The sequence below is a fragment of the Sciurus carolinensis genome, chromosome 2 (genome assembly GCF_902686445.1).
Source record: "Sciurus carolinensis chromosome 2, mSciCar1.2, whole genome shotgun sequence".
NCBI lineage: Eukaryota > Metazoa > Chordata > Mammalia > Rodentia > Sciuridae > Sciurus > Sciurus carolinensis.
The window spans coordinates 144381117-144401243 of record NC_062214.1 but is presented as its reverse complement, the minus strand read 5'-3'; positions in this window follow the sequence as shown (position 1 = coordinate 144401243).

Below are 20127 nucleotides of genomic sequence, written 5' to 3'. Positions count from 1 at the left end.
AGAGTTTGTGATAGTTGAGGCCTGTGTGCTCCCTACTTAAACACCATGATTACAGGACTCTCAGGAGTACCAAGGTCCTTGACATGTTTCTTAAACTGTAAATAATAGACCAACACTTCATTTTCCATTTTTATTATCATAACCTATTATGACTTTGTACAACCTACTAGAGCACTCCTTCCTCATCTACAGAGATAAATCCCATTAACCCTAGTGGATACCTGAAACTGCAGAGTTCTGAACCCTGTATACTGTTTTTTTTTTCCTGTGTATTCAAATCTGTAATAAAGTTTAACTTATAACTTAAGCGTAGTTAAACATTATAACTGATAATAAACTGAAACAATTAGAACAATATACTTTAAAAAACATTATTTCAAAGTTATACTTTTAATTTAAGAAATTTTCCATTTAATATTTTTGGACCATGGTTCACTATAGGCTAGTGAAGCTATGGAAATATGAGCAGTTACTATTATATCATACGTGCCAGCCCCAGATACAAAGTAAACAAGATAGTGTTATTCATTACAGAGACATAATCTAAAAAGATATAAACATCTGCCCTTATCTCAAATTATTAGTACAAAACTGTATGTAATCAGGCAAATACATAATAATGTAGGAGAGTGAAAAAAGAACCCTCCAAATTACTTGTGGATGTCTGTGACAGTCTTCACAAGTCTTAAAGTTACCAATAAAGTTAGCATACTAGTACTTTTATTTTATTATCTATGTGTAGTCAAGTCTTATACTATCTCACACACAAAAATAAAAAAATCAGATAATCAAAATTCAAAAGAAAATTATATATTCTTCCTTCTGCTGCTTTAAATAATAAAATTACAAATAAAACAGTATTTATTCCATGTATGCCCTTTATTTCATCTGTGAACATATGTGTTGCTGAGGAAGGCTTTAAATTTTTTTTTATTTTATGTGAGAGTTGCATATACTAAATATCCCTTGAAATATATATCAAAAATTATGCTAGGAAACATTCCATGAATTTTTTATTATTCATGAAATGAATGAGGCCACATTTTTCTCCAAAGTGTTAGACTTAACTGATGAAATAATACAATATTTATATATCAAAATGTCATGGAAGTGTGAGAAAAAATTCCAAATATGATTTGGAATGCCAGATATAGAAAGTTTGTGAATTTAAAAATCTTCAAGGGCTAATTTAACCGGAAATAGTTGTATATAACAAATTCAAAACAAAATGGAACTATGCAAATATGTTGCTGATGATAAATAAATCCTATGTATTGAGCAGAATCATGAAAATTGTGTTTTTTAGTTGATAAACAATTTTACAAAACATTTTTCTTTCTCTGGGAACAATGGGGGATTTATAAGAATTTAAAATTCATCTAATGAGAAGTCAAATATGATCCAGTTTATTCTATGTAGTCATAGGTTTTAAATTTGTAACTGAAAGGTGGGTCTTCTTCCTTATTTAAATTCAATTATTTTAACCATCATTTACAAGTGTAAATAGGTAATTGTTACCGACAAGTCTGTTTTCCTTTCTATATGCCTTACCACAGAGCTTTGAAGTTACAAAATCTAAGTTCTGGGGAAGATCATGAAGTTATCTCATTCATTCCTCTAGGATAGATCTATATTAATTTAATTAATTGCCAAGAAAAGGAAAAAGGGGCACTTTTGCATGTCTTCTTACTGGCATTATCATTCATTAGTCCTTTCCTCAGTTCATTCTTCCTGCTTTATAAACAAATCCATTACCCAGAAGTGTCTCATCTTTTCTTCTATTTTTTTTCTGTAAGAATTCCACCCATTTCATTTATAGAAATATTTGGAAAAGAAATAAACAACACCATTTCTCTTCTTTGAATTCAAGTTGTTATCATGATTTTTCATACATATAATAACAACAGTAATTACAATTTAATAACAACATTCTAATGTGCTGGCTATTAAAACATTAACAAAAGAAATAGCAGTCATATTTAATAAATACATAAGTAGCCTTATTATAACATTTTTCCTAAATTGATTCATTGGATCCTTTAATGATCAAAATGGCAAGAATAGTTACATTGCTTCTCTATAGATCATTTTGTTTAGAGAAATAACAACTAAGAATATTTCAAAACAAAATAATAAGAGCTTGGGATGTAGATCAATGGTAGACCACTTGCCTACCATGTGCAAGACCCTGAGTTCAATCCCTAGCTCCACAAAAATAAACAAAATAAACCAAACCAATTGTCAAATCAACAAAGCATGCCAAAAAATATCATAAGTACTACAATAAAATAGTTATTATCCTGCAGTTATAAAACAAGTTAAATGCTTTTTCTTTATAATTTCATACATTTTTCCAATATTTACTATGTCATTATCAATACAACTATCAGGTAACATAAAATTATTATAGTATTGATTGCTAACTTTTATGTTTTTCAATAATTTTCACTACCATCTAATTTTCTGAGCTTATCACATAAATCATATAATGCAGTTCTTAGAAGGTAGGTGATATTAACTTTATTTATAGATTTGGAAACTGAAGAACATGAATTTAAGAATTTGACCCAAATCCTACAAGTGATAAACCTTGATTCAAATCCAGGTAGATTTCATGTAAATACTACAAACCCCAAATGGGCAGCAACAGGGACTGCTAGTCAGATAAAATTTAATTTTTTAAGCATAATTATTTCTTAAATGCTTAAAAATTGGCATTGTTAAGAAAAACATGGTTACGATGTAATTCCTAATGAAATATTCCTGATCACTGAAAAACTGAGTATAGGAAATAAGGATGTAGGCAATTACTGGTAGAAAATATGACTATTATAAATTATAGTTTTGGCGTCTCTTATGGATTTTGTTTGGGAAAACAATATATTTACAACACAAAGTGCATGTGTATCACAAAAAATAAAAATATGAGAATTTTGGTCAAATATTACTGATTTCAATAAAATAATGATCTTGAAAAATGGAAGGTGTTCATAATTTACTTAGAGTGTGTCTCTGAAATGATTGAGCCCATTTCATTTCTAGGAGAATATTACATAGTCTAATTATGTAGTGGAAACTTTTGGTGGAGTCAAAGGAGAATGCTAAGATATTTTACATTTACCTCAAAGAATTGTAAGACAGGTTGAATTTTAATTTTGAAGTATACAAATTATAAAAAATAAACAAGTTATTAAGAATTATGTTAAAGGGTAAACAGTTAACAAAAGATACATAGACAAGTTCACCCTTAAAATTATTTCTACATTTAGTTTGATGTACTTGTTATAGAAGTTTTTTGATTTGTAAAAAATATTTTCTCAGGGACACTATTACTTTTTCCCTATTATGTCTTTGTTTTGGTCCATGATTCTGTATACAATAAATATTCACTGAATTCCTGAAAGATTTCAGGGATGCTAGATATGAAAATAGCAGATATAATTTCTGCCTTCAGAGATTAGTGGAACAGTTACAAAACAATTATTAACTGAGGGAAATGGAAGTATAAAATACACATAGCTCAGCCTAGAAATTTTAAAAAAATTTCTTTATTTAAAATAAGTCTTCCAGTTCAATTTAAAAATACCTATATACCTAAGTGAAAATGGGAATTAAAGGAAAAGTGTGTTTGGGAGGGAATAGGCATTGACATTAACTATAAGTAATTTAATTTACTGAATCATATTATATAGGAAGTGAGAAGGTGAGAGGTGATATGGTAGAAGTAGGAAAAATCTCTGTCATGGAGATATTTGTAATAGACACATATTTGTTTGATCCTGAGTTTAGCAGCGGTATTGAAAGATTTTCATAGGTTTAATGATAATTATGCTTGTGTTTTATTCTCATATGGAAACTATGTGAAAGATGGACTTGTGTGAAACAGAATTAAGAAAACAAAAACAAAATAGCCATTAGGGATGCTGGAAGACCAATCAGGAAGCCCATATGCTAATGACAGTGAGAAGGCTCTACAGCCGTTTGTAAATGGAATTCAGGAGGTAGGAATACAAATGATAGATTTCTCAAGAAGCTAGGAATGGAACCACCATATGTCCCAGCTAGCCCACTCCTTGGTGTATATCCAAAATATGTAAAAATCAGCATACTCTAGGGATGTAGGGATACAGCCACATGGATGTTCATAATAGCACAGTTCACAATAGCCAAGCTATGGAACCAAGGTGTCCTACAACAGATGAATGGATAAAGAAAATGTGGTATATATACATGATGGAGTATTACTCAACCACAAAGATGAATGAGATTAGGGCATTTGCTGGTAAATGGATAAATAGAAAGCCAAAGGTCAAATGCTTTCTCTGATATGTGAAAGCAAGTCTAAAATAAAGGATGGGGGAGAAAGAGAAAGAGAGAAAGGGGAAAAGGTGGAGGAAGTCTTTCAAAATAGAAGAAAGATTGGTGGACTAGATAAAGGGAACTGAGAGGGAGGGAGAAGAGAGGGAATAAGGGAAGAACAGCAGAATAAATTAAATCTAGTTTTCCTATGTACATATATGAATATACCACAGTGAATCTCACCTTCATGTATATCAGCAAGGCACTAATTTAAAAGAAAGCTGTAAATAAATAGAATAAAGACAAGTAGAGTAGAAGGAAGGGACCAGGGGGAGGGAGGAGAGGAGGAAAAGGGGAAGTCCTGGGGACTGAATTAAAGCAAATTATATTTTATGCTTTCATAATTATATCAAAATGAACCATAATATTTTGTATAATTAAAAAGAACCAATAAAAAAAATCCTGTGGATGGAAAAAAAAAAAGATACGGAAGTGATATCATCAATGACAGTTTGAAGGGAGACTAAAGAGTTAAATTTAACTACCAGGTGTCTAGCTGGGCAAGATTATGATGTGACATGTTCATTTTCTCCTCCTGTTCTCAGGTAGACCATATTTTTTTTACATTTTAGATTGAATTAGCATGTGGGTTATTTAATAGAATATTTAATATTCAAGTGAAAATGAATAGGGATGTGGACTGAAGAAATAAAGTGAGTCAGTCACCCACTAGTCGGTGAAAACTGATGCACTGATGAAATTATTCTACAAGGGAGAAAGAAATGAGGATGGAAGACTCTCAGAAGGGACAGAATTTAAGGAGTAAAGGGGGAGGAAGCAACCTCAAAAGAAGATGTTATGTGGCAAATAGAAGGCAGAAGTATACCCTCTGGGGTGAAACACTCTGGAAAACTGGAAGAAAAATACGGAGAAGAAGGAATCTATACAGTAGATAGATGCAATGAGATCAAGTGAAACAATAACCGAGAAACTATTAATTTAACTTAATATGTAGAGACTGGTTACTGTTAGAAGAAAATGATCTCATGAACCTATATAAGGAAAGGAAGAAACAAGCCACAAGTTTAAGGTTTCAAAGGATCCACTGATTAGGTACTAATGCTATGAGGATTTACCAACACGCATGATATTATCAGTAATGCTTATAAACTTTCAAGTTAAAACATCCCATTAGTTCTATGTAATGAACTTTAACCTTATTTATATAAAAAACCCAATTAATTTTAGGATGTGACTCTGCTTAGGTAAGCATCCAGGTGTCATAGAAGAAATGTCTGTATTTGTATATAAATTTACACCCAGATGTACATGCATGTATAAATAGTTATTAAATATTCACCTAAACTCTTAGTACCTATATAAATACAAACATGTGTAACAATTCACACAGGAACATCTCCAGTACATTTAAGAAAAGTGACATGATTAATAAATTTCTTTAAAAATTTGAAACAGAAATACAGTGGAAATATCTTGAAGGCTTCATAACCTCAAGGCCTATTCTATAATTTCTTTTCTAGACACAAATAAAAAGAGGGTAGTGTTCATTTTCGAGAGTACACACAGAAATATGTTGTCAATGATCATCACAGTGATCAACTTACCCTTTGTTGATTTTACTCATCAACTATCCTAAGTCTATTATTCCAAACAGTCTTCCCAACCTCCTGATTGTCAGCATGTGATCCCAACTCTCACTTTAAGATAATTACAAACATCTGACACCAAACTGTCACAAGTATCTGTTCGTTTTATTTTTTAAGAATTTGTATAACTACACACATGCTCTCCTTTCCATTTGATTCATAGAGTAAAAATTCCTTACATGATTTTTAACTTATTAAACCCTCTGAACATACCATTCGTGGTATTTATCCTATCAACTATAATGGCATTCATTTTGTCTGTAATTGCATGTTCAATTATTACCTATAACCTCATTAATTTTTACTTACAAGGAAACTGAAAGATGATTAATTATCTCATGTTTTAATTTAAATAATGTACGCCTTCAATTCTTCTCAAAATGATTTTGTTTACTTTTTTTAGTATCTTATTTTTCTTCTTCAATTCTGATCATGCCCTGGCAAACATATCTAGGATCTTATCTATTCTGTTTTTTTCTCACTCATGAATGCAATTTTTCTGGTGAGTGCTAGCCTATTCATTTTCTTATTTTTTCACTGCTCAGGTTTTATCATCTACCTCCCATGTGCCTCCCATGCTTCATGTCAGCTCAGTGTCAGACACTGTGGAATACTCCCCAGATATGTTCAACTCTGTGGAAAATTTAAAATTCAGGACCTTTGTTAATAGTGGAGCAAATGAAACCCTTTATATTTCCTTGGGAAGATGTCAACTAATAAACTAGTCTTCACCTGAAATACTCCCCTGCTTTAGATACAGTTGACTACACTGCACAGTCATCCAAGCTGAATAAGTGTCTTGAAGTCAGTGTTAGAGAAAGCAGTGCAGTAAGTAGGAACATGGTAAAGAATGTTTGTCCAGTTATCTGTACCTTCACAAATGTCAACACCCAATCAAAAGGAGCACTGTAACTAGATAAAAGTTTCACTAGAGTGCAAAAATGCAGTTGCTGCTACGTAAAGAAATACATGGTCTCACAGTCTCATCCTTTATAAATGTGCCCAATTAAGATTAAGAGAAAAGTCTTAGAGAAAATGTCCCAATCCAGATAGGAAAATATGGAGAGGAGACGATAGCAAGAAAGTCATAGATATGTTCGAGAGGCATTTTTTGACCTACAAGTGTATTGATTATACATTGTCTTATTTTCATTTTAAAAGTATACCTACCAAGTAGCTCAACCAACAAACTGGGTTAATCCATAAATTAGGTTTTCAAACACGTGTTATCATCTTGCAACTCTGCTTTAATCATTCTTATATTAACTCAGGTTAATTTCATTAATTCTGTTATTCTCAGTTTATGCACTTGCAAGTCATTCCTAGCAAATCATGTGCTTATGTTTCAAATATCCATGTAGTTCATTTCTCATTGATTCTACATTTGAAATATATTTTATCTTCATTTCCTCAGACTCTTATTAACAAGAATATAGCAATGTGGGATAACATTAAAAGTCCAAATTTAAGATTTATTGGGATAAATGAAGGTGATAAATGAACACAAAATCTTCTCAATGAAAAATTTCCAAACCTTAAGAATGAAATGAAAATTCAAGTACAGGAGACATATAGGATTCCATTTGGCTTTTTCTAAGAAATTACTTTGGACACATTTATTATGGGACACATTTATTTCATCTTCTATTTCTCCAAATCTATGTATGCTTCATAAAATATATTGCCAACTCTCTGAAGTACAGGCAGTTTCTTATTCATTTTATATTCATTAACTTAATTTACACTAATTAAAGGCTTAGTATGTTCTGGACACTGTTCTGGGTTTTAGAGGCTCAACAATGAAATTAAGCAAGTTAAAAAAAATCTTTGTCATTGGGAATGGTGTTGCACACCTGTAAACTCAAGTACTCAGAAGAAAGGTTGAAGCGCAAGCATAGCAATTACAAGGTCAGCTTGAGGAAAATATTGAGGCCCTATTTCAAAAATTAAAAAAAAAAATGAGAATGTAGCTCAGTGGTAGAACATTTTTGGGTTTAATTCCAGTAACGCAAAAAATAAATAAATAAATAAAAAACCTTGCCATCTGCGACATATTTTATTTCATAAACATTACATATACAAGAAACTTATTAGGCATGTAAATGACATATGTGAGTAGAAAGTAGATAGTAGTTATTTCATTTTACAATGTGGGAAATAATAGACATTTCCTATAGTTAATGAGACATGGAGCAAGACATTAAGTTTCAAGTGCACTATTTAAAATTACAAAAGGCAGAGAAACTTCATTTTCAGTTCTGACATATAAATATACATGTGTGCATGCACACACACCTCCTTGTCCACAGTAAGAAATCAACACAGTTTTGTTCATGGAATAGAATGAACTGATAAAGTAATATTATTTTAGTTTCTATAGAGAAAATAATAGATATGACTTTATAGCATAAAAACATTTTCAAAATATTGAAGATGAGTATGCATTTTTAAAGTCTGTGTTTTCCTCAGTATTTCAATAATTTTGAACATATTTAAATATAGTTATTTAATTATTAAATCACTTAAATTGCAAAATGTGAAAAATTTCTAAAATATTAGAATACTTTATATGTAGACATAGTTTGATATTCAAATATAGCACATTTTTACAATATGAGCTTTTGTAGGGAGATAAAAAGCACTTTAGGAAAAAAGTATCAGTAGACAAAAAATAATTAAAATAAATGTTTAAAATGTTGCCAAGACAAAAATATTCAAAATTTTTGTTGTCTTTGCAAAGTTTTCATCAAGCCTTCTGGAGTTACTGAAAGTAAGTGAATTGAAACACAAACACAATGCTTCCTGAGTAGAAACATTGGTATAAAGAAAACAAGAAAAAAAAAAAAAAAAAAGAAGGAATCATGAAGTTTCTCATTAGTATATTCTGTATTAAAAGTATTAAAGTATTAAAAGAACCATATTTATTTTTTCTCATTTTGTACAGTGTATAAGTAAAGTTTGTCAAAGAATTTAATACATGCTATGCATGCAAGGTAGGGTTCAATTTCATTATGTATCCCATGCTTGTGCTTATTTTAATAATAGGTACTAATATAAAAATTAAAAATACATAATTATTATTAAAGCATATTTCAAATAATGGGAAATTTATTAAATAAGCAACTTATCGGAACAGATAACCAAACATAGAATACAATTTATATTACAAACATGAAAAGACCATCATATGAACAGCTACGTTTAGTGATACTGTGAAGCAGTACCAAAATGTTAGCTTCAAGTTTGTTTTAAATGACCTCATAAGCTCAAAGCTAGTTTATCAGATTCTAGGATCTGTACAATTAAGAATTCAAAACTGCTCAAAATAGATATTGCTGACATTGTAAAGAAATGATTTCTGGAGGAAATGTGAAGTCGAGCAAACGTTTTTAGTGTTCTCATATCTTTGTCAGATTTTCTTTCTTAGGCATCAAAGTCCTCAGACTGCTGCAGACAGACTGAAACTTTCCACTTCAGGCAGTCTTTTTTCTCAATCCTAGTTTATAAAAACAGACTTCTTTATCATATGTGCCATTCCTCCAGTTTTCTCTTTCCTATCAGTGAACTGAGAAACACATTCTTTAAGCTTCAGCTCCAAATATTCCTAAATTCACAAACAACTGATGTCTTGATAGTTTCTGCATGTGGCCATCATAAATTTAAGAGCATGGTCAATAAATGGATAAAGCTTGGCATCAGATTGAGGATGGGAACCACTGATAAAGCACACAATGCACATACTTATTCCTATATTTACTTATAAAATTAGTTTTTCTATATTTTTCACATGTATGACATTACCAATATTTAGAAAATGTTTACAACTTCATAATAAATATTATTTTCTCAGGTGTATGTTAAATAAAAATGTTACATAGTAATGTACTCTAAATATAACAATTTTAGAATTTAATTGTATTAAGGATGCTTCTTTTTGGTTTGCTTTTAGCCTGTGTTACATGAGAAACAGAATTTTTAAGCTTTATTTTTTAATTGGCAAATAAAATTCTTATGTAATTACAGAGTATAATATGATTCTTCCATAAGTGTACACACTATGGAATGATGAAAACAAGGCCAATTAACATAACGTTGCCTCAAGTACTTGTCATTTCTTTGAGGTGAGAACATGCAAATCTCTCTCAGCTATTTCAAAATAAACAATACATAATTATTAACTGTTGCCACCATTGCTATGCAACGGTTCACAGAACCGATTTCTCCTACCTAACTGAAACTTTGTACATTTAAATCAATATCTTTCCTTATCCTGTTTACCTCCCCCCATCAGCCCAGTTCATCGGTGGTGATGTGGAGAAAAAGGAAACAGTTATACACTGATAATGGGAATGTAAATTATTACTGCCATTTTGGTAAACAGTGTGGAGTTTCTTCCCCAAAACTAAAAGTGAACTACCATGCGATCCAGCAGTCTCACTTCTGGGTACATGTCCAGAGACATCTGGACTCCTACGTTCACTGGGGCATTACTCACAATAGCAAAGATATGGAAACAACCAAAGTGCCCATTCATGGAAGAGAGGATTCAAAAAATCTGGTATATATACACAATGGAATGCCACTCAGTTAAAAGGCAAGAAACTGTCACTTGTGACCACATGGATGAACTTAGAGAACCTTATGTTAGGTGGAAAAATCCAGGCCCAGAAAGACAATGACAGGTTCTCTCTTGTACATGTTGTCTTAAAAGTTAAACTCAAGTAAAGCAAAAGAAGTCAGACGTAGAAAGACAGGCATTACATGTTTTCCTTATATGTGGAAACTAAAACAAAATGAAATAAAAATTAGAAAGTTAAAAGGTTAAAAATTTTAAAAGCATTAAAAGTAGAAGAGAGACTTTAAAGGTGCAAGGGACCACTGAAGAGTGGCAGAGCAGGGGAGGGACAGGAAGAGAGTAGACAGGGTAGGTAAGGCCAGAGCACAGCATGTGCCTCTGGACATGGCACCCTGAAGCCCATTCATTTGTATAAGTAATATGTTTTAACAATTATATTAATAAAAAAGTTAAACTACTAGAAACTGTGAATAGGATGAGGAATGTTTTTATTTGGTCGTTTTCCTTTTTGTATCTTCGAAGAGTCCTGCGTGTTTGAAATAACATGCAGGGGGAATGAAATGCTATTAGTCAAGCACATTTTTATAGATGAAATATTACTTTATCGGATGAGAGGCATTTTTTAGTACCTCTGCTTTTTAAAATTAAAAAAAATATTCCTTACATGAGGAAATTCAAATTAACAAATGATTGCTTTCAAACACTCTTTTGGATAAATGGAGGATTAGAGTAATAAAAATGATTCTTAAATGTGCAATGATAGGCCAAGGATAAAAACATACCACAAGAAATCTTATCTGTGAAAACACTAAATACCTAGTTAGTGCCTATGGATATTTTACTTCTATTTTAGCTGAAAATGTGGCTTCCAAGGGGGAAAATGTTATTTTTAAATGACAGTATAATTTGGTTTATTGTTTTCTAAACACTTCCTTATACTTTTTAGTATGTCAGAGTAATTTGGGTACAATTTTTTTCTTAAATTATTCTTATTTTTGACTTGTCTCTCTTTAACATTGAGGATAAAAATACCTGTTTTGTCCCGGATATTTTTTTAACAAATCTCTATATTCACTTGGTGTCATATGGCTTTACCAAATTGAAAACAGTCATTTCTTGGTATTCATGGAGGACTGATTTCTGAACCTCCTGTGTATTTCCAAATGTGCAGATGCTCAAGTTATTTAAATAAAATGACATAGTATTTGCAAGCAACTACATGTGTCCTTCCATATACTTTATATATATCTTGATTGCTTATAATACAATTTAAATGCCATAAATTATCATAAATTATTATATGGTATTATCTAGGAAATAATGACAAGAAAAAAGTCTGTACTTGTTCTTTACAATTTTTTATCCAAATGCTTTCAATCTGCGGTTGGTTCCATATGTAGATGCAGAAATGATGTAAATGGAAGTCTGTCTCCACAGAGCTATTTTAAAAACAGCACAAATGAAGCAGGAATTGACTACAAATGTAGCTATTATTCTAGAAGGTAAATACATGGAATATAGTTTGTTTTCCTTCATTGGGTGTTAAAAACCTGTTTTTATTTAATGATTCATAGACTATATATAAATCTACATATAAAAAATCCCTCTCATTTTTCTAAACAAAAATTAATCAAGTGTTGTATAATAATTTTCTAAGATGTGATCTAGTTTCCAAGAACTAATGTGCTGTATATTTCTCAGTAAGGATATTCTCATTCACTTACCTCAAAAGTAGCCTAGTCATAACTCTTGTTGTAGTCAGGGGTCCATGAAGAGCAGAAAGTGATAACTAGGTTTTAATAAGGTGACAATTTATAAGGTTGTTGGAATGGATTCAAGAACGAACAAAAGGAAGTTACTGTGGGAAATTACTAATCGAAGAGAGCTGTTGGCATCTATGCCATTTCCAATGAGAAGAATCTGAAATTCTCAAAAATAGCTATTTCGGGAGTTGGACAGGAGCCTGGAGCTTGTGCCAGAAAGTAAGGAAGTACTAACAAAAGTAAAATAGCTCAAAGGGACCCTGGAACTCCCAAAGGGCCAAAGCTGAACCAATCGAAGCAAGAAAATACATACAGTAGTATTTGATTATAAACCTCAAAGTAGAAAACAAATATCCATATTTTTTTGCCCATACTGAAGAAACAGAAGTGTTCCTCATCTAAAACTGCTCAGTGTTACAAATGATGATACTGCATATAGGCCAAGAGGTTATGAAAATTTTTACCACTTGAATAGTGGAGGTTGTCTGGGCGAGCAGGGAGAGTCTAAATAAGTCTGAGGGAGATGAGAAAGGGGACTGTGGGCTTTTATTTGTGTCAGAATCTAGGGCCAACTGAAGGTTCCTACATGTACGCTGGGGCTTACGATGTTTAAACCTCCTGCCTGTGCATCTGGGTTTTATTATCAGCACAGGCAAAGAAGGAGGAGTGACTTTAAAGCTGTCGACATTTAGATATATACAAAAAATGAAGTCAGATTCCTTATGATCATGAATCTATACTGATATTTTTCTTTTTTTCTGGTACCTTGTGCATGCTAGGCAAGCACTCTATCACTAAGCTACATACCCAGATCCATGTTGATGTAAATAAAGAATTAAATAAAGAATTTTTTTTTAAATGCAGAAAAAGTCAGGCATGATAGTACATACCTGTAATCCTAGCCTCCTGGGAGGTTGAGGCAGGACGATTGCAAGTTTGAGGGTAGCCTCAGCAATTTAGTGAGAGCCTGTCTCAAAATAAAATAATCAAAAAAGGGGCCAGGGACATGTCTCAGTGGTTAAGCTTCCCTGGGTTCAATCACTGGTACCCTCACCCCACTTCAAAAAATAAATAAATAAATAAAAAAATAAGGGAAAGGGACCAATTTCTTGTATACAAGAATTCCAAGTATTTTTAAAAGATTACTTAAATTTCAAGGAACACAATCTCCCACTTACTGAATGTAGAAGGAAGTATGGAATTTCTTCTAAAGATAGTATAGTAACAGAGAAAAACAAGAATTTTAAAACTATAAAGGAATCCCAAAATTGCACTGTCCAGGTGAACAAGGTTAGTATAAAATTTATTTATATATAAAGTTGATTTATTCTTGGATTTGCTTACCAATATTTTAAGATTATTGTAAATTCATGAGAAAGATTTGGAAATGTATTTGTTTTGGAGTACCCATACGGTTTTGGTACCAGTGTTACCCCAGAGCTTATAAAATGCCTTAGTAATTATTCCTTCAGTTTTTTTTGAATAATTGAAGTGAATTATCTGAAATCTAGAGTTTTCTCACATAAAAGTGTTGGAAATACATCCAGTTTTTAAATACCTAGCTGTGTTCCCAGTATAGACCATGCTATGTGATGGTAAGGACTTACCATTTAAGGCAGAATAACTTACATCCCTGTTTACCTAGTGTTCTCTTGACTGTCAACCTCCAGCTATTAGACCTCTTATAATATTATCCTTAACAGAAGAGAGCTGCTCTACACATACATCATACCACTTCCCAAGGGAAGCTTCCATATAATGTCTACTCAAAACCCTGACCCAGGACAGGTGGGTGGTGCCATCCCTGCTTCAGAACTTGCTTTGCTGTTACCTCCGGAGTTGGCTACACTGCATTCTGATGTCTCCACCTACCCAATTCTGCTTTCTTCCCGTCCAGCAGATATTGAGTCCAAGATAACTGTGCAAAGAACTTTTACCTATGAATATGTTTCAAAGTATTATTTCTAAGAAAACCAAAGTCCAAATCAGGGGTCTGAAAATGTAGACACTGGAATGGGATCTAGGATACAAATCACCTACTACTTGGTTTTTGATAAGGACTGTGTCAGTGGTCATGGATGAATCATGTGTGGCCTCTGGCATAAAATAACATGATTGTTAAAATCCTCAAGATAGTAAAATAGATTGCTATCTTAATGGGAAAAATGCACTATACTTACCATGGGGTTTGGAGAGATGAGGGCAATTTTAACTATGAACAAATAGAACAGTATGGCATTGCCAAGGGCAACTGATGTTCTAGAGAAAAATTTTAAAAGACTGAAGTTGATTAATCACCAGCTAAAGCCAAATGTGAAAACCAGAGGGCCCCCATGCAGCATATGAAGAGTGTTGCATTTCCTGCAGCTGAAGTACAGAGTAAGCCAAGGACCCATACCAGAACTTAATCTTAAGAAGAGCAGACTTCCAGAGAAGGTTAAATTTGAAACTAGCCAGACCACCTATGCAAAATAGAGGGTATGCTTAGGAGAAAATAAACTGTACTCCACAGGATGAGAAAATGTGGGCTGTCCCAACTGAAAATAATTCTCTGAAGATGTGACATTTCTTACAAAACAATATATAGAAAAATCTATGCAAAAGCATCTCCCCTGCTAGGAAAAAACACATCCTTGGTTAATGTGTCTCCTCGTACCTACCTGAACTACAGGCAAACGGAATAGGGTAAGTCATACCACAATCCAGTGAAGGATTCGCTGGACCTTCAAGATCAGGAAAGGGAGCACATCCTGAAGGAACTGAGAGACTGACATCAGTCAGGATAGTGTGCACAGGACTCAAGGGGAATTGGAATATAAAGTTAAACAAAGGACGGTTTATTAATATGGGCGCCCCGTCTTCAGATTCAGAATTTAGCAAGTGGGCAAAATTCTCTGACAAACAGTTTGGACATCCTGTTATAATTAGTGCTCCCAGAAGCTTGGTAAAAGTGATGGAAAATAGTAAGTAAAAAGGGAACATCAGAAGCTCTGTGACTGACAGAAAAAAATAAGCAGTAAGTATCCAGTGAACTGGTCATGGATATATTCCGTAAGTCTGGAAATCAAATCAATAGCTATGCTGTTTGGGAGACTACAGAGAACACTGGGTTTAGCATGGCAATATCAAATGTACTTGAGAGGGACACCACACCACTGAGGAGATAATGAGGTTCTCTGCAGGTTGGGACAGGCAGTAGACTTGTCCTCAGAGGACACTGTGGAGCTTCATGTCAGCAGTGGCAATGAGAATAGTCCCCATAATATTTGGCATATGCCTTTCCCAAGAAGTTGGGCGAAGTCATCACAATACACATAAAAAAAAATTGATGAATAAATGAAAAGGAGACTTAAGATGTTTGATCTGTAGCTTTGTGGAGATGATTAATAGAATGATTCATGTAAATGCTACCCTTTTTCTTTGCTAATTTATTTTAAAAAGAACATTAAAAATGATTTTATTTCCTATTAATTTAATAACTATATATTCTTTAAATATTTTTTGGTGGTTACCCTACAAATTGTAGCCTGCATTCCTGCTAAATTACAGTCTAATATGTCACGGCACTATTTTTTCTTGTGGCAAAATGTATAAGGCATAATATTTATTACTTAACTATTTTTCAATGTAAATCCTATAGTGGTATGTTGGTCATGATTCTCCAACGAGACAAAGCCGGTAATATATAGATGTAGTGTGTATGTGTGTAGTGTACATATTGTAGATAAAGACGTAGTGTCTATACATATGCCTATATACGGGGGATAGAGAGGAATTGAACTGTAAGATTATAGAGGAACAGCGAAATTGTTTTCCACAAGATCTGTTCTGTTTTATATGGATAAATGTTTTATTTATTCCTATCAACCATGGATAAGCATTTCAGGGTCTTCACATTTTTGACAGTACTTGTCAATTTTTCAGTATTCATTTATTCTTATAAAAGTGATTCTTGAAGATATGTAATATTATATTTTGACTATGTGGTTGTGATTTGCCTTTCCCTAGTGATTAGTGATGTCAATATCTTTTCATGTGATTATTGGCCATTGGTATATCTTCTTTGAAGAAATATCTAATCAAGTTCATTGTAAACACTTGAATTGAATTTTTGTTGCTGATTTATGGGGAGTTTTGTGTGTTTTGGACATTAATTCCTGATAAAATATATGATTTAAAATTTGTATTCTCTTGGTAGACTTTTCACCTTTTGGTAGTTTTATTTCTGATGCAGAAAATGTCTCAATTTTTATAATGCTCAATTTGTTTTTCATTTAGTACTTCATTTAGTACCTATGTTTTTGTCGTTAGCGCCATTAAATCACAGCAAATTTCAATGTTTCAAAGATTTTCTCTAAAGTTTCCTCTAAGAATTTTGTAGAGTAAGTTATGAAGTTTAGGTTTTGACCCATTTTAATTTAATTTTTACTTAGCAAAGTAAGGGTCCAACTTCATTCTTTTTCATGGGAATATTCAGTCCCTACACCATTTGTCAAATAAAAGCTGTCCTTTCCCTACTGAATTCTTTGTTCTTACTTCAAAAATTAATTGTCCATATATTAAGGGTTCATTTTTTGACTTTGTATTCCATTAGTTTATATATTTTTCCTTATGGCATGACCATAATTTTAGGATAATTCTGAATTTATTTTCAAATTTTATTTATAAAGCAGATGTTACCTTTGAAATCGTAAGTTATTTATGTGTGCACCATCCACGTTAAGTTAATGTACAAGCAATTCTTTGATACTTTCCCCATGTAGGTTTGTCCTTCTCTTGCCTTCCCTTCACAGTCACTGTCTTCAACTGAATATTCTACTTCTTAGTCTTCCATTCTTTTAATAGTTTCCCCCAGTTTTTAAAATTGTGGTAAATATGTGTAATTAAAGTTTTTCATCTAAACCATTTCACAATTTAGTAGCATTAAATACATTAAAAATGTTAAGCATCCATTACCACCACCCATCTCTAGAACATTTCTCATATTGAAATTCTGAAACTCTATAGCCATTAAGCCATAACTCATTATTTTCAAAACCTCCAGCCCTAGAAACAATCACTCTACTGTATGTATCTATGCTTTCAACTACTTAAAATTCTTCATGTAAGTGAAATCATGTGGTACCACTTCCCTTCTGGACTTACTTTTTTCACTTAGCATAATACCCTCAAGTTCCATCCATGTTGTATTGTGTGTCAAACGTTCCTTCGTTGTTAAGACTGGATAGTATTCTTTTATAATACTGAGAATAATGCAGCAGTGAGCAGGAATGTACAAACATGTCTTTGAAATTCTGTTTTCAGTTTTTTCAGATATATACACAGAAGTTCAGTTAGAAATCACTATAGTGTTTTTCAAAACAACTATGACATCTTACACTCCTATCAACAGTGCATAAGAGTTCCAATTTCCCCATATCTTCATAAAACTTGTAATTTTCTGTATTTTTTTCTTTGTTGATATAGTAACCATATTAATGGGCATGAGATTGTATCTTTTATTGGTTCTGATTTGTATTTCTTAATGATTAATGATGTTCAGCATTATCTTCATGTGCCCTTTGTCTATTTGTATATCTTCTTAAAAAGAATGGCTACTCATGTTATCTTTGACCATTATGAATTCAGTCATTTTGTTTTGAAGTTTTAGAAATCCTCCATTATGGATATTACTCTCTTATCAGATAATTGAATTGAAAATACTTTCTACTATTGTTTGTTCTACCTTTTTTTTTTAATAATTTATTTATTTTGATTGATTATACACAAATTGGGTAAAACTTATTTCTCTGGTTGTACATGAAGTAGAGTCACACCATTTGTGTAATCATACATGTACATAGGGAAATGATGTTTGTTTCAATCCTTCCCCCACTCCTCCCACCCCTCTTTCCTCTGTACAATCCATCTTTCCTCCATTCTTGCCTCCCTCCCACCCCCTATTATATATCATCATTCGCTTATCAGAGAGATCATTTGGCCTTTGGTTTTTCGGGATTGACTTATCTCACTTAGCATGATATTCTCCAACTTCATCCATTTGCCTGCAAATGCCATAATTTTTTCCTCTTTATGGCTGAGTAATATTCTATTGTGTATATATACCACAGTTTCTTTATCCATTCATCAATTGAAGGGCATCTAGGTTGGTTAAACAATTTAGCTATTGTGAATTAAGCAGCTATGAACATTGATGTGGCTGCATCACTGTAGTATACTGATTTTAAGTCCTTTGGGTATAGGTTGAGGAGTGGGATAGCTGGGTCAAATGGTGGTCTTTTTTTTTTTTTTTTCTTTATGTGGTGCTAAGGATTGAACCCAGGGCCTTGTATATGTGAGGCAAGCACTTTCTAACTGAGCTATATCCCCAGTCCTTGTTCTGCCTTTTGACCCTATTCATAGTCTTTTATTTTTAATTTATTTTTATTGTAAACAAATGGAATACATCTTGTTTCTGTTTGTACATGAAGTAGAGGCATACCATTTGTGTAATCATACATTTATCTAGGGTAAGAGCTTTTGATTCATTCTGGTTTTTTTTTCCTTCCCCCACCCCTCCCATACCTCTTTTCCCTCTATTCAGTCCCTCCTTCCTCCATTCTTGCCTCCCTCCCACCTCCCATTATGTGTCATCATCCGCTTATCAGTAAGATCATTTGTCCTTTGGTTCTTTTGAGATTGGCTTATCTTACTTAGTGTGATATTATCCAATTTCATCCATTTGCCTGCAAATGCTATGATTTTATTATTTTTTATGGCTGAGTAATATTCCATTGTGTGTGTATGTATGTATATATGATATATATATATATATATATATATATATCACAGTTTCTTTATCCATTCATCCATTGAAGGACATCTAGGTTAGTTCCACAATCTGGCTATTGTGAATTGAGCAGCTATGAACATTGATGTGGCTGTATCTCTGTAGTATGCTGATTTTAAGTCCTTTGGGTATAGGCTGAGGAGTGGAATAGCTGGGTCAAATGGTGGTTCCATTCCAAGTTTTCTAGAAAATCTATTCTGCTTTCCAGAGTGACTGCATCAATTTGCAACCCTACCAGCAATGTATGAGTATACCTTTTTCCCCACATCCTCACCAACACCTATTGGTGCTAGTATTCTTGATAATCACCATTTTTATTGGGTGAGATGGAATCTGAGGGTAGTTTTGATTTGCATTTCTCTTATTACTAGAGATGTTGAACATTTTTTCATATATCTGTTGATTGCTTGTACATCTTCTTCTGTGAAGTGTCTGTTCGTTTCCTTAGTCCATTTGTTGATTGGGTTATTTGTATTCTTGGTGTAGAGTTTTTGGAGTTCTTTATATATTCTGGAAATTAGTGCTCTATCTCAGGTATGAGTGGCAAAGATTTTCTCCCACTCTGTACATTCTCTCTTCACATTGCTGCTAGTTTCCTTTGCTGAGAGAAAGCTTTTTAGTTTGAATCTATCCCAGTTATTGATTCTTGCTTTTATTTTTTGTGGGAGTCCTGTTAAGGAAGTCTAATCCTAAGCCAACATGTTGGAAGATTTGGACCTACTTTTTCTTCTATAAGATGCAGGATCTCGGATATGACTCTGAGGTTCTTGATTCATTGTGAGTTGATTTTTGTGCAGGGTGAGAGATAGGGGTTTAGTTTCATTCTGTTGCATATGGATTTCCAGTTTTCTCAGCACCATTTGTTGAAGAGGCTATCTTTTCTCCATTGGATGCTTTTGGCACCTTTGTCTAGTATGAGAAAACTGTATTTATGTGGGTTGGTCTCTATGTCTTCTGTACCATTGATCTGTCTATTTTAGTGCCAATACCATG